This window comes from Megalops cyprinoides, chromosome 15 (assembly GCF_013368585.1).
Source record: "Megalops cyprinoides isolate fMegCyp1 chromosome 15, fMegCyp1.pri, whole genome shotgun sequence".
Lineage (NCBI taxonomy): Eukaryota > Metazoa > Chordata > Actinopteri > Elopiformes > Megalopidae > Megalops > Megalops cyprinoides.
The window spans coordinates 26,730,307-26,746,569 of NC_050597.1; the positions used below are offsets into that span (position 1 = coordinate 26,730,307).

Sequence of the window (16,263 nt, forward strand, 5' to 3'; positions counted from 1 at the left end):
TCCGAACTGATATTGCATTGGTGGAGAGCTGCAGAATTTCTACACTTCAAAATGACTCACCTTTATTGAGGTTTTATGTTGTAGGCTTTTTTTATATGATTCATCGCACTTCCTCTGCAGCCAAAACACTATACACAATGACATACATTAAATCTATTTGTTCTTTGCTAAGATAAGTCGCCGTTGTGGTCAATTAGTATTCATTTTAATTTTGCAACGCAGAATTGCAGATATGTATGAAAAGTTTGTAATATCGTAGTATATTTAAATATACTACTATATTACTCTGTAATATAGTAGTATATTTAATCACACTTGCTTGCTATTCCAAAAGAGAAATGATTATTGTAATACGATTTTTATTATTGTCAGTACCATTGAGAGTAGTAAATCTAAACATATTACTAAAATAGTAACATACATATCTAAATATTATATGTTATTCTGCATTAATTGTATGATACATTTTGGATTTGTTTGGCAAAAAGGCGTGTTCGGTTTAGACCTATATTCGGAGGGAGTGAATCACCACGTGTTACCAGTTGAGATATGCGCTATTTACCCTTATTACACCACTGTACTGAAGTAATTATGAAAGGCTTTTAAAAATAATTATACTACTGCGCCGTGGGTTCTTGTGAAATTGAGATGAATATTTGTAGGCAATTAAAGGCGGACTAGGTTGAGGTGTGATGCGTACGCAATAGGGTAAATGAATGCATGGTTTGCGGTTCGTAAAACTCAAAATTAGCGACGGATTTTGGGCTCGAGCTAGGAAAAATCTTATTTGAAAATTAATTAATGAGACCGGGAAAATCAGATCCATATCAAGTGACAATTATCCCTTTTGCTTGGATATTAATCTCTTGGCGAACACCGGCGATCAGACGGTCAGATGATGGCGCGCGAGGGGTGTAGTCACGTGGTATTATTACCCAAAACATGTCCGGGAATCTTATAGTCAGCGGTGTAGCTGAAAAAGAACTATATAAACCACAGAACTCAAGGATTCGTCATGAAAGTTCATTTGAATCTTAAAACATTTACATTTTGGGGCAGTTTTAAAAGGTTTGGGTCCTGGTGTAACACTGCTGTTATACTCTTGAGAAAAGTACATTAAAGAGTTGTTCCAGTGACTGTATAGATGTGCGATATGTAATGTCATTTTTAAGCACGAAAGGTGCCCTGGATAAGAGCACCTTTTAGCTAATCAGTTATGGCGCGAAATTATAATAATAATAATAATAATCTCTCTTCATACAGGTCAAAGCAGCTATTCATCTGCCTACCTACCTACACACATATGTATATATATATGAAAATGTTAAAAACCAACCATGTACAGTCACAAATGAAAAGTAATGAAAACAAATAAAAATGAAATTTAAAAAAATATACAGGGAGCTAATTTTCAAGAGGGACTTAGAGGTATTGACTGGCTGTGCGGCCCCCAGGCACTGCTTAAATGTTCCATAGCAAATTCACGGTCTTTTCTGGCACAGAAAAAAAAGCCAAGTCACTCTTTGTTTTCGAGAGAGGGGTGGGGAAGTGCAAGAGACCCTGAGATGCTATCCTACCAATTTCTTCAAGACAAGTATGGCATCAGTTACTATGAAATGTATGTGGGGCCCGAGGGATAACCTTAAAAAAGTAATTTAAAAAATCTACTCTATAAGGCAGTCAGACTTGGAAGGCCAGCATTTTATTTGAATGTGATAAATATGTTATCACACAAGCAGATGATGGTATCAGATTACTTTAGGTTTAACGCTGGCGGTGCTGTTTGGGTTCAACTACCTTATCAAATGAAAACATGCAAATCATGCAAGTCTGCCACTTCAGAGTACCAACTGGGTCCAAGATCCAGCTTTTACTTAATTCAAACTGCCCTGCGCTACTGAATGTGGTTCGCATGAGCATGGTGCAGAGCATCCAAAGCCTGGTACGTATCACAGATTTGTCTGCAAAGTGTGGTGCTGCACGGTTCTCCCTGGAATCAATGCCCCAGATTCCTGCATTCTGCAGCAGCGAGCTCAGTTTGGCTTGGGAGAGAAAGAAGTGATCAAAATAAGTCTGTACACTGATGAAGAACACAGCTCCATTTTTATTGCACGTTATGGAATTCAGCAATGTTCTCAGGTGGTAAGGGCTTGATGGCTGAAGCTAGCTGGGATGGCATGGGATGGGCTAGCTGGGGTGGGATGCTCAGCTGACTGATATGACTGCAGAAATCTAGAAAAGCAACAAAAATAAAACAGAATACATACTATGTTTTTTTCAGTTTTTCTTTGAACTTGTCTCAAGTAAGGTCATGCTCCTGTTACCTTTTACGGTAGAGTTCACTGGTGGTGTGGGTGGGGAGGAGGGGTCCTCAAAAAGACATGGACATGCTGAGTATGTCAGTGCCTTTCAGATGAATATGGCATTTGCTGAACTGCTCTTCAAATAATCCATATTAAATCACAAGCTGTATCTTCACACAGAAAGGTGAATTTCTACAAAACAGCCTTAGATTTGAACAAAATTATATGCTTTCTGATCTTAAGAGGCAAATGCATATGTGCAGATATTTCTGAGATCACTTTTATGTATCATTCCATGTTTTGGTTTGAATCGTTGTAGGCACAAAGATGATTATTCAACACATAGGCAGGCTTACTTGGAAATTAATATACAAAATGATTTTTCAGTAAAAGAAATATTTTTAATATCAGTGATAATTAAATGTCATGTATTAAGAATTATGTATTCTAACCAGATCTGTTCAAATTAATCTTTTACAGACAGCAGTGTTGTAGTATGAAATACAACCCACTCGTATTTTATGTCAAAAACAGTTTCACAGAAAATGTGCAGCACAAAAAAGTTCTCCTTATTTAAAAGACACATTGCTTCCAAAGGAAAAAAAATATAATTTTATCATATTTATTGAATAATACTCCTTAGCATACCTTTTACACAACCTCCAAGTTGATTTTCACTCAAAAGAAAAAATAAAAAACCCATCTCTTTCACATAAGTCCATGCTCAAGACTATGTGTTCCAAAGAAGATCCATAAAGCTTTTATGGAATGGAAATTGTTCTGTGTTGAGATTTCAAAAATATCAGTCATATCTTAATGTGTGTACGCTCAATATTTGTAATTTATGAAGAGTCATGGTATATTAGTTCCTCTCTTCCTAAAGGTTTAACACATGTTATTTTCAGGGTGGATAGACACAGTTTGATACACTAAGATTGATTATTCAGTTTGGTGTAAGTGCCTCATGCATATAAAACAAATGATGTTAGACACGCAACAAGACAGGGTTGAAAGCTTGTACAATAAACATGTGCATGTGAGCATTTAACTTTCAATGCTAAATTTACATAAAATTTCCCTGTGTTCAGGGACTGAGATTCCTCGCCCAGATCTGTGCTATTGGAAACAACATGTACAACACTGACTACAGATGTCACAGTAATATTGAATGTCATTTGAACTAATATTTACTTTAGTTGTCATATTTTGGGCACCAGACCTTTAGTACATTTGTTTACACAACAGGGGTAGTAGACAAAGGTCTACACTTCATGCCTCATGAGTTCTTTATACACCAAGTATCACTGGCACCTATCTCTCATATTTATCTTAAACTGGCATTATTCCCAATTTGCTAACCATGTTATCCTGTCTGCTCAAGTGATGGCTGCGATAATCAATTATGAAACATAACCAAGGAATGCTTTGGCTAGGAGCACAAACCACACTGATTGGCCAAGCCTGCACGCAATCGTAATAATGGGGACTGACTGACACGTTATATTAATCCCTCTCCAAATAACAAAAACACTGTCCACACCTAGCAGAGCTGCAATTATCTACAACAAGACTGACTTGTGATGATTTGGGAGAGTAAAGTGGTTTGTTTTTCAGTCAAAACTTGTTATGCTGTTTTTCACTGCAAGTGCAAGGAACATTCAAAAGAAGTGCAGGCTTTGACTTCTATGAGTACTTGTACATATTCTTTGTGAATATATGAATATACTGTACATATATACATAAATATAAATGTATTTGTAAATATATATTTGTGAGACACTTTGTTTAGGCTAAAACATTTGCTGTTGTATGTTTTTTTATTGTAGCACTGTGTTTTGGACTGGATGCTCATTTACTTTTTCACAGGTTGGTTTGCACTTATAGCTCTGCTGCTCCTGTTCTGTGAAATGTAGGCTATTTAAAATATACTACCATGGTGGCCTGAGTTGAGTTACTCTCAACCTCTGCCAAATTAGATCATTATTTTGAGCAAAAGAATTATGGATATTCTATGTAAATGTATACTAGATTGTAGAATGTGTCAGATATTCTTCCTGACTGATTTTAATTTGAATTTATTTTCACATTATTTTTCTGTGTGTTAATCACTTGTATAAAACTTGATACTTGCTACCCAGCAAAAAGACTTAAACTCTGTTGAGGATGATGTAGTGGTGGTGCCTAATTTGTGATTTCTGGTTTATGAGTGGTTTAAGCTGTAAGCATTGACTCTTTTTTTGAGAATAATATTTGTTTCTCTCACCGTCACACAACGAAGGACTCTCTGGCTCTAAAGGGCTGAAGCTAAAACAATAAGTTAAAAATCAATATCAAATACTGGTATAACTCAGAACTTTTTACTCTAACCTAAAAAAGGTCAAAAAGTAGAACTGCACTAAATTTTGTATGGATTTTCATTCATTGCTTTAGCTTTAGAGCTCAGATTTTGGGGCCAAGTGAGCCAAGGGGCAATGCAGTCTGACCTTACATTTCAGCAACAAATTTCAGTCAGTTTTACTTCTTATCAAAGCATATATTCTTTTGGTAATATTTCAAGAATAAAGGAATCCATTGTTGTTCATATATCGAGGAAAGTACCCTCTATTAAGCTAAAGCTGAACTTACTGAAGCTTCATGCTTCAACCCCACATTGATATGTATTAGAAATACAGATCATTAAGTTCTAACCATGTGCATTAATATACTTTAAATAGGTAATATCCCAACATTAAAATGAATGAATGCTCAGTGAGACACATTTAGCAGTTTAATCTCATCAACCATGATTTATTCTTAACTTTAAGGGAGAATTTAAAGCAAGTTTCATTTCCTACGCAGCACTGAGGGTTTGGCTGTCATTGAAATTAATGACAAGTGTGTGATATTAAAAGAGTAATGCTGAAATTTATTATTCAAAGTATGGGGAAAACTGCAACGCTGAAAGAATTAATTACGCTCTAGGATATATTTTCACATTGTAGAGTTATAATAAGTCAGGGGGGAAAACGGCAGGTACAATCGTAGCTCATTCCGGAAACTCACCGGAAGCGTACAATGACTAAACATCAAGACCAGTGCCACGCAACAGATCACTGATTGACACGTGTTATTTATTTTTTTTTCAACGGTTAATGGCTGCGGACCTTCAGAGTTTTCCAACGTGTGTTAAGGCCTGGAACATTTCCACTCACGGCTTTTTGAAACACAATTCATATATGCACGTAAAGGGACAGCTGTCGCTCTGTGTCCAGTTTCAGTCTGAGATGTGCAGCATTTCAATCAGAAATATGATTATGACACAAACGCATATCTGAAGTGACAGTGATGGATGGGGGCCTGTCAAAGAGGCTGTGAGGTGGTGGTGGTATGGTGTTGGGGGGGGGGGGGGGGGGGGTGGGGGTTCTACGGAAGGCTGGGGGTGACGTGAGCCGGTTATTTCGTCTAGGACAAGGTGTCAGTACCCCTCTGGGGTCAGCAGCATTATTATATTTCTTATTCTAAATCAAGCGCTGGGATAGGTTAAGGCAAACATACAAACGCTAGACCTGACTGGGAAATTGAGCCCTTAACAATGATGATCAGCTTTATGTGGAAAAAAAGAAAGACAAAAAAGACCTTTGGTCTCTCACATGTCCCAGCTTCACCTCTTGTCACTGAGTGAGTAAATATAGCTTATTAAACTGTGCACAGGGCGCCTTTATCATACTCATATTAGAGATGTTTTCTGTGACATTCCCACCCATTCTAAATAAACTACAGATGCAGCTTTATTCTCCTTACACACCCCTTATACACAAACAATGCTTATCAAAAATAAGTGTTGACAATAATATAAGAATAGACACCTAAGCTACAATCAGATATGATTAATATGGGACTGGTTTGAACACTGGCCCAGGCCCTATCTAACCACACTTAACTTTGCACTTATCTTTGAGTGAAGAATGAAATATAGTTACATTATTAATGAGAAATAGTAATATGTGGGACACAAAAGAAAGGTAATTTTTTTTCCTTTTAACTGATTTCTCAAATTCAAGGACAACGCTCAGCCAAGGCAGGCAGAATAAATGTTGCTGTATTGCTAACCAAACCAATAAATGCCAATCAGCCGGTTCCTCAAAGACAGCTTTATCCATTGACTGCATTTGTTGGGGATAAAGCAAAGTTTCCAGTTCTGTTAATGTAACCATATTCAATCTTAAACTGTTTGCTTCCATTATAGGAATATCGTATGATGCAACTTTTGGTTTTGCTATTTAAAGTTAAAAATGAAGCACATTGCATTGCATCGATACCTTGTGTACTACTAGTTAATAATACAAAAATAAAACACTGGCAGATGCCACTCTGAAAGTGATTATTTAAGTTATAGTTCAGTATACTTCAACCACTTATCACAAACAATCTGACTCTGAAGGGACCAACCCACTTATATGACTCATCCTCTTGTTTGTATGAATAAACAGTTACATCTATGGACATATTTCTTCACAAAAATCCTGTTCATTCTGTCAAATTCATCAGGCCTTTACTTTCTATGACAATGTACCATACCCAGCATTTTTGTACTTTTTCAAGAAGAAAAAGCAGCACTAGCTGTTACAGAATTTACACCTCCTGTTATGCAGTTTAGCCACAGATTTGAATCACAAACTCAAGAGAATGGATTTTTGCCAATCACACCCCTTTGTGCTTGATTGAATCCACTCCTTGGACTACAGGAGGGTAATGTATAGATGTTACTGTCAATCTATACGTCAATTTTAAAGTCGGCACCTTGGGTGGGTGACAACAGTCAAAACCCGTTTTATGTGCCGTGGGTAAGTCGTCACCTACAGCGTGAGTCTCTTTTGAATCCTCTCATGAAGTGCTGAGCGTGTTAGCAGTATAGCTGAATGTCACCAACAGTGACGCTTCACTCCAAGGCAGATATATGCCTTTGCCCACCTCCCGATTTGGGCCTCTGTCCTTTTGCTTCAGGCCATGCCACCCTTTACACCTTTCCTTTTTGTTGACAGTGCGGACATGAGGAAGGACAAGGTTACTGTTTTGACTGCCAAAAAATGTTTTACTCCACACAGTCAGAGCATAGTTCTCTGTGGTTTCTCTGCAATTGCATGCTTTAAAAAGGCTTCAAAAATATATTTTTAATTTCAATAAAATTTTAGCGGCACAGAAATCATTTTTTTCATAGCTAATCTAATAGTCGTAGTATCGTACCAGTAGTAGTAGGGAGTAGTAGTAATAGTAACAGTAGGCTACGGATGATAACTTTTGGTAGTAGTTGTAGTGCTTACCAATCGTACTGCATATAATATCAGTCAGAGTTTAACTGCAGTAGGCTGTATAATTCAAAACTGTATTTTAATTTGTGCTAATATTTACGCAATTCCCCTTTTATCAGTCGGTAGACTTGCTTGGAGGCTGAAAGAATAGCGTCAGCTGCTCAAATGTTACGAGTAAATTACTTGTCAGACTGTCACCAGGACTAAGCGCTTAATGTGTTACCTATGTTGTACAACACGTTTATGTGAAATATTGTAAATGCTTCGCACGTGATTCTTCCTCGCGCCTCCTGCAACCCTTCAAACAGCCCATATTATAGTCTGTAGCTGAAGCTGTCTCCAGCCATGCTGCCAATCCTTCTTTTTAATATTTGTTTAATTAAAAACATTTGTTTGATTGGAAAAAAGCATAGGCCGTAACTTCCATTGTCCACCATTACATTTTAGCCTGGAACACCAAAGACCTACAAAGCAACATCTTCAACTGCAATATCAGATAAATATAGACGTTTGCCTCGAGCAGTAAATCACTCCAGATATTCTAGTGAGGTGAGACAAGAAACTGACTAGATTTAGTGTTCAATGCAAGTCAATGACGTGCTGCTGACACGACGAAGTGAATAAGGACAGGGTAGCCTGTTTGTAAAGAGCTGACTGGTTTACATAAGCTGTATGACATCGATCTCATTAAAATATATATCTAATAAAAATAATGGAATCAAAAATCCCTTCATTTTTCAGGAGATTGGCGAGTCCATCTGCTAGCTCGGCTGAAGCAGACTGCATACATTTTCGTGGGTTCGAGCATTAGCCTAGGAATTATTCATAAACGCGTCGAGAATTAATTCCTTGGATTAAGACTTGATTAAGATGTGTGTCACTTTGCTGTCTGAGAACTTATTAAGGAGCTCCTTGAGGAGGCGGCAGATGGAATTTCTGCCCACTGTTTGTAGATGTTAATTTCTCCTCTTCTTACAGGCATTTGCATATGATTGCGTGTGTCAAAGCGCAATTTTTTTTATTCGCCGCCCCACATATCCATGTTTTAAGGATCCCTCCCCTCGGATTTCTGTGCTAAGTCGAATCTGCAAATCACAATAACATCGGTTTTGTTTATTCGATTACACACTACAGACGTGACATTTCACGGTGGAATAAAAGCAAACACGATTTTTGTTTATTAAAACATGATAAAAAGCTTCATTTTCAAGTTCATCATAACTGTACAGCATATGTATTCATACACTGCTATAAGGTGATATCATATTTTCTCACAGTCTCAATGACTATTTAAATAGGCTACTCATTAATGTTATATTGGTCGTCACATGTTTAGAAATACACATTTTATAAGAAATGCATCGATTGCAGGGAAACATTTTGCCTTGGGCTTCGCTACTAAATATATACAACACACTAACATAATGACAACTATGTCAACACCAAAATAGAAATAGCCGCATGACCGGTGCTGCTAATTGGACCGAAGAAAAAAGAAAAAAAAAAACAATGCAACACCATCAAAATCTGACAAATGTGTAGCCTAATATTTGATTAAAGTTTTGCCTATGTCTTTCGTTTATTTCGAATAAATTTCCAGCTGCATATTTCGAAGTGTAATATAAATCTTAAAAAGTTCCTCGGTAAAAATATTACATAAACAGAAATTACTTATTATTTGTAATAATTATATTTTGTTTCGCACTAAACATTTAATGGAATACGTCAGTCAACATTTGTCCAAAATGAAAGGGAACGATGGTGTTTTGAAGAGAAAGGGCTCGGTTGTGGCAAACTTGTAATAAATAAGGCAGACACCTGTGATTTGTAAACATTATATGCGCTATTTATTGTTCATCGACTCATTGTAAATATTATGTTGTCAATTTTACAGGAATATGCAATCAATGCAACCAAAAACTGAACTGACGCAAAATACAAAAAAATACAAAAATGTCATTTACTGTTTTTGGGTGAGTGCTGAAACATCAAATTCAGTTCACTTATTATCGTATTTATTTCATTATGATATACAACTAAAATCCTGTTGGGTTAAATTAGAATCATTCAAGAATCTATAGCCTATGGATATTATCATTATTAAAATCGTGTGGATACAGCGATTCCCTTGTCACCGGCTGTCGGCCGATGTCTTTATTATTCCACCTTACTAAACTTCCCTCGGCGGTGTGCCCGTGAGAGTAATAAAAAGCTTTATTTAATTCCCAGTCACATAATTATCCAATCTGCCGTGGACATATTATATGCGTCGGCACTGGAGGGGTTATTGCGATATGAGACGCCATTGAAAACAACACGGAATAACCCCGGTGTGTAGTACAAATCCCGCCGACTCACCAGAAATATAAATCATAATAATCGATTAATGGTGTTAGGGTTGAGGGCATGATTTTAAAAGCGCTCACTAAACCAGGAATTGTTAATGTCATGTGGGTAAGGGCGTTTTTGTGAAGGTCTAAGACATCCTTCCCCTTTGCGATTTGGCTTTCACGTGGAATGACTAAAGGTAATATCAGGGCCAGTTTTGCTTGCCTTTGTCACTTAGAGATGTACACACGCAACGCTCCTTCCGTTGTTGGTGGAAAAGAGCAAAAATGTTGGAGTCCAAATGTCAATGTTTGATCAAGGAGCCATCATTGAAGAATATAGCTTTAAAATATTAACTAAACACTTTAACCCATATCTTCACCCTTCTTCCAATTTCAAGAACAAATCAGTATTGTTCACCGTTTCAGCAATGTTCAGATCCAAACCACTGTGGCAACCTAGGGCAGGATCGAAGTCGGCGTAATTAATTAATTTGGTTGTTGTAGTAATTTGTTGCAAACACATATTATTCTTCACCGCAACCGCAGAGGTCAAACAATGACGCGAAAATAGCCTATTTTGTTTTGTAACATGAAGATGCATAACATTACAGAATATTTTACAAAAATACTTAGACAGGGTACTGGGGATTATGTTTCAAACCCATACGTCTGTCTAACCCCAAATGTCGTAACCCTCGTACGTGTACATGAACTCCGAAACGCGTGTAACTCTTAACTTGTTGCAGCCTCGAAGAGTTAGCTATTGTTACATGGCGTGCAAAACCGATTGAGAGAATGTCTGTTTATTTCCATACATAATTTGCTTTTTAGACATAAGTGGTTTCACTCCAAAAGGTAGCAATATATTTAAGATGGAGAGAGCAGGTTTCATGGAGTACAAACCTTTTCTTTTCAAACTCTCTTAGTATTTACAGTATACGTATGGTAAATAATCAGACCAGACAAATCTGGCTACAAAGTACACAGGGCAGAAGTCTTTCACTTTTATTTTATGGTACACATATAATGACCAATGATAATCGAAAACCGCAGGAAATGGATTTAAATGATGAAATCACTTGAGAACATAACAGTCACAATGCGTTCAAAATGCCTTATTCAAATATATTTGGTTACGTAATGACTGATTTTATTTATTCCAGAACAGCATTTTAGAAATGTAAACAAATTGAGCTAAACAAATACAAACGTCGATGTTTAGATTATTATGAATAGATTTATTTGACGGGATAAGGCTCTTGAAATATTTAGAGTTAGGCCTAGTACAAGTTTTCTGCGCACTGCATTGACTGCAACTATAAACAGAAAGACACGCGTCGTACAAAACATCTCTGACATAGTTTGTCACTGTAGCTTGAAGATACATATGTAAAGTTTAATGTTGCGCATCCAAGCGTCAGAAGTAGAATGAATGGACTGTGATAAATCCACTTTAAAATGCTGTTTTCATGTAGTCTACACACCCAAGATGGCAATGCATGCTTAGACTTGTTGCTTGCATAAAACGAGATTTTTCATTTTAAGCATGCGCTAAGAATTTTGAATAGAAATCTACGCTGTTTTTAGAATCTTCAAAGTGTGTGTGCCAGACACAGAGAGCGAGCGAGCGATAGAGAAAGAGGGAAAGAGACAGAGAGAGAGAGAGAGAGAGAGAGGCCGGGGGGGGGTTGAAGGGTCTGTTTTTCATACCAAAGTCTCTTGTGACCCCAGAGCACCTGCCACCTATCAATTTTGAATAGATCCCCCAAAGATTGACCTCTAAAAATTCTCTTTGTTAAAGTCCTTACCGCACATTAAAATCTGTTTCACGTTAGTTACATGTTCCGATAGCTATCGCCATCTTTGTCAAAAAAGAAAAACAAAAAACAGCAACAGCAAAAATAATAATCATCTGTTATAGTCGTGCTACACTAAACACCCCAGCGTAATTACCCCTACATTTGGAAAATGTTACAAAGTGTATTATATGACAGCTACACAGCGGATTAAACATACTCCTGACTGCAATATGAAATAGTTTTAAGTCGATGTTTCATTCAATATCATACTTCTTTTGTGGGCCTCTGCAACTTAAACGTAAAAAAAATATATATTATAAACACAGGGCCTAACCTGCACATACCTACCTACGACTTTGGAACAGGCCATATGTCATAAAGTCCAAACATACATTTAAGTAGCAGAACGACAGTATTCCCCATAAACATTGGATTTCTCTGAATCGGAGCACTCGCTTCCCACGTATTGTTAAGAAAAACAAACCTACTGAAACCCTATAGCTACCCAAGAGGCTTTCTTGAGATCAGCACGAACCGATTGGCATGCTGAAGCCAAAAGATTATTGTAAAATACTGTTGGCACGCGAGTTACAGTTCATTTTTGTAGTCACGATACTACAAGTGAAGTCTAAAGGCTACCCAGGTGCAACTAGAGTGTCACATCAACAGGCCATAAACTGCGTACCTGCAAATATCTGTGTTACTTTAAAAATGAAAATCTACCTCATCTCTTACGCTGTGAATGGATGATAAACCACACACAGCAGCTATCAAATGGCCGTTTTAGTTTAGTTTCTCTCTGCACATGAAATTAGGTTTAACACGTACAGAATACTCATGGCTAGCATGTTGTTCTTAACTGAAAATACTAAATATAAAATGTAGTTTATGTGTTCAATCTACCAACTGCCAAAGTTACAGGTTACTGGTACACGATGCATTTCAACATCATCATTACAACTATCTGTCGGTGCATGGGCTCTAAGTCGCCTATCAGTTCTGTTCTATAAGCGACATTTAAACGGTTTCAGCTCTGGTTTAAAAAGACATGAAGTAAACATCTATGCCAAACGAGGGATTTTTTTTGTGATGTATAGGAGCCGTTTTGAAGAAACTGTAAAATTGTGCCAACAGTCAACCTACACTGCGAACAGACAAAATGGTTGGTTAGAGCTTGTCAGACACCTCCAGAATCAAATCTGTAGCAAACCAAATACCATGGTTCTCCACTGTTTTTACCGCGATACAAATCACATAAAACTACAGTGTTTTCAAAGGACAGAGGTTGATGAAAGAGTTCACTTACGTTAAATCCCAGTTTAGTTTAGATTAATCCCTGAAAAGACAAGTTTGTTGTGGATTGACGGTTGTCCTAAATGGGTGTTGCTGTCAGATAGAAAGTTCCTTCGGTTGTAAAGAAAAAACCGGCAGTTTCCTTCCTTCGCTGTTGTCTGACATGAAGACGGTCGAAGAGTGAGAGCTTAAGAGATCCCCATGCAGCGGGGGACTGACTTTATGCTAAATATCTTGTGCGACAGGTCCGCCGCAGCGAAGGACTGCCCACTTCATGGCTTTTACTTACCCACACTCTGTTCGCTATCAACGCCTCCCTGGCGCTCACCCCCTTTTCTCTCGCCGCGTTTCGTGGAATTACCTACGATAATACTCAAGGCTCGCAACCCTTATTCGCTGGACTGAAATTTATACTGCTACCTCGGTCGTATGCGCCGATTTTTCATTCTATGTGCACTGAGCGCTATGCCGCTGACGAAACAACCTTTTTATTCAAAATGGGCTACTTTTAAGGTGCACAATCATAAATCTTAATGCGTCAAATTAAGTGAAGACTCAAATGGTTATGTGATAACAGTATAAATATATTATAAAACAAGTGTCAAAATTAGTCAATCGATCAAAACAGAAAATTAATTTAGTTGTTCGCACTGAAACCGCGTTATCGCCTCATGGTCTTTCAGCCAAAAACAGTCTTGTAGGGCATACCATTTGAACCTTTAAAGAAAAATGTCCCGTGCGCGAATGGGACAGCCCGTGAGGAGATCCAGAGCTTGGGATAAGCATTGCTCAACGCAATTTCCGAAAGCCAGATTTCATAATATTTCATCAGTGACATGCAATATGTTTCTCAAACCAGCCTTGGAAAAGTTCTGTCCTTTAACAGTACACGCGTCCAAACCTATTCCAAACATCATTTGGAAGGAATTTGTAAATACGTATTGTAAATGAACTGTAAACAATGTTTTAATAAAGTACAACGCATTTAGGGAATGTAGCCTTTATATACGTACACAAATGGCACTTAAACGCACTGCGTGAAGTTAGATTTCACAAATGATATGTAAATGTAAAAACTATTGCGGTATAATCGCGGGTAAAAAAAAGTGGTGCCGTAACGATCTTGTAATTTTATGACAAAGAGACTAAGTATTTTAATATCATCCTCTGCTGGCCTGCAGAGGGAATGTACACAAAACTGTGTTTTCCGACTGGTATAGTATAAGAGAACAAAAAAATCACCGGTCTGTATAAGAGAACACAACTGACAGAGCAAAGCTATACAGTAATGTATTCATTCCTTAAATTAAGTATACTACATTCATAGATAGATGCAACAGAGAGTGAATACCTTTTGCTTTGAGTAGCCATGAAGTAATAAAATTCTTTACTTCCTGTTTAATAAAATCTGAATTAAAGTCAAAACACAACACATAGACTGCACACATATCAAAGGCAAGGGGTGTCCAATAATGTTCTTAGATAGCTGCTGTCAAGGAGGTTGCTGTTAATCATCAAATCAGTCAAATCATTTAAGCACTTGATAACAGTAATTAAGGCCTTAATCAAATCAATTTAAGCACTCCTTACAACTGGGGAGGACTGTTAGTCATTGAAAGAGAGTTGGAAAACCTGCTGGACTGCAGCCATGCAAGGCCAGAATTGAGCATGCCCGTTGTAAGGATTAGGAGACTGCCTTACACTTTGTGACATCTGGGTGCTGCAGTGTCCTTTAGTATTTGTTTAATCCCAAATTCAGTATTGCGGGATTGAAGTGGCTTAATAAACCCAAATGGCCATGCTCTTGAGGTATTCTTTTTTAAAAATATTTTATTTATGAATTTAATGGAAACATTTTAACAATCCACCCACACAAACAAGAAAGAAAAACCTTCCCTCCCCTCCCATCCCACCCCACCCTTCCAAGGCGCATTAAAGACTACAAAATAAAGAGCACAAAGATCAACCAAAAAATTAAACCAAAAATCAAAAAAAAAGGGGGGGGCACAATTTCAGATAGGCAATGGGTCCTAGTGGACTGTAAGAATAACTGAACCACATAGAATATGCATTTAAAGTGAAAGAAAAAGAAGAAAAAATAATTCTGGCATTTCTTCTGAGAAACAGACAGGCTCCTATGGGCTTCCTGTATACTGTAACTACATCCAGTCATTCAGACATAAAGGCCTAGCTGTAAGTGGCTTTTGGTGAAGATAGGGCAGTCTTGAGGATTTCTATTCAATGCTCAGTGATGTAGAGAGACCAGGGAGATCTGAGGAACACTACTGCACTAATCCCTTCTATTCCTCTCCTAGGTAGGATTTGTAATCTCTGTGCTGTCCATACCACTTCCCCTTCTGTCTGCGTCTCAAGTGACTTTAAACTGCTTATTTAAGAGTAGAAGATGAATACAGTAAAATATTATGTTCTCTGACTCCTCCATGTTGAGCAGTGGGGCAGGGCTACTCGACCCAGGTTCCTAGAAGGCCACATTGTCTGCGGGCCTCTGTTAAAGCCAGCCACTTAACCACCTGATTCAGCCTGATGTCCTCTTGAATGAGCTGATTTAGCTTCTCCCCCCAGCTCTTAGAGACTTTTTGGATAAAAGAGGACCGGAAAACCTGCTGGAAATGCGGCTGTCCAGGGCTGGAGTGGCCCTGTGGTAGGGCAAAAGTTCTCCAGTGGGCTTCCTGCCCTGTCTTGGTTGGCAGCAGTGGAGTAAGATCCCTAGCTCATGTCTGAAGCATTTTAAAGAGAAGATGGCAAGAGACTTAACCCCTTCTGAGTCTCATTAACTAGTTCTACATCCATTGCTAGCTCCAGCCTCCAGGACTATTTAATATTTTGTTGTTGTAACAGCGAATGCTTTCCTGATTCCCATAAGCCTCTGTGCATGTGGAACAACTGAGGAGATGTTCAAAAAAGCATGTGTACTATCAAAAGAAAAACACAAACGTGTTTCAACCTGTTAAATGAAAGATGAATCATACTGTTATTGTCTTTAATAGCAAATGTTCTGTTTGTGGAACTGCAGTCATCTTTTGGAATATCCTGCAGAGTGAAAATTTCACATTACAAATAGCTCCATTTGTGCAGTCAAATAAAACTGATGGCATGGACAATGCAATATGAAGACTATTTTTTGGTGATGCATTCTTCTTTTAGCAAGGACACATGTTGCTTACAGTTAAGTTAAGTAAGGTTAAGTTCACAGGTTCATTCCATACAAACAATAATAACCTAACGTAAA

The 16,263-nt window shown here is 37.7% G+C and overlaps 1 protein-coding gene across 1 annotated transcript in view; it reads right to left on the reverse strand.

Moving 5' to 3' along the window:
- The window catches only part of pitx3 (paired-like homeodomain 3), a 28,630-nt gene extending 15,400 nt beyond the window's left edge, over positions 1 to 13,230 (reverse strand). The window contains exon 1 of the mRNA XM_036547449.1: positions 13,027 to 13,230. The gene's annotated coding sequence lies outside the window, so the exon portion shown is untranslated. The remainder of the gene's footprint in view (positions 1 to 13,026) is intronic.
- Between the last annotated feature and the right edge of the window lie 3,033 nt (positions 13,231 to 16,263).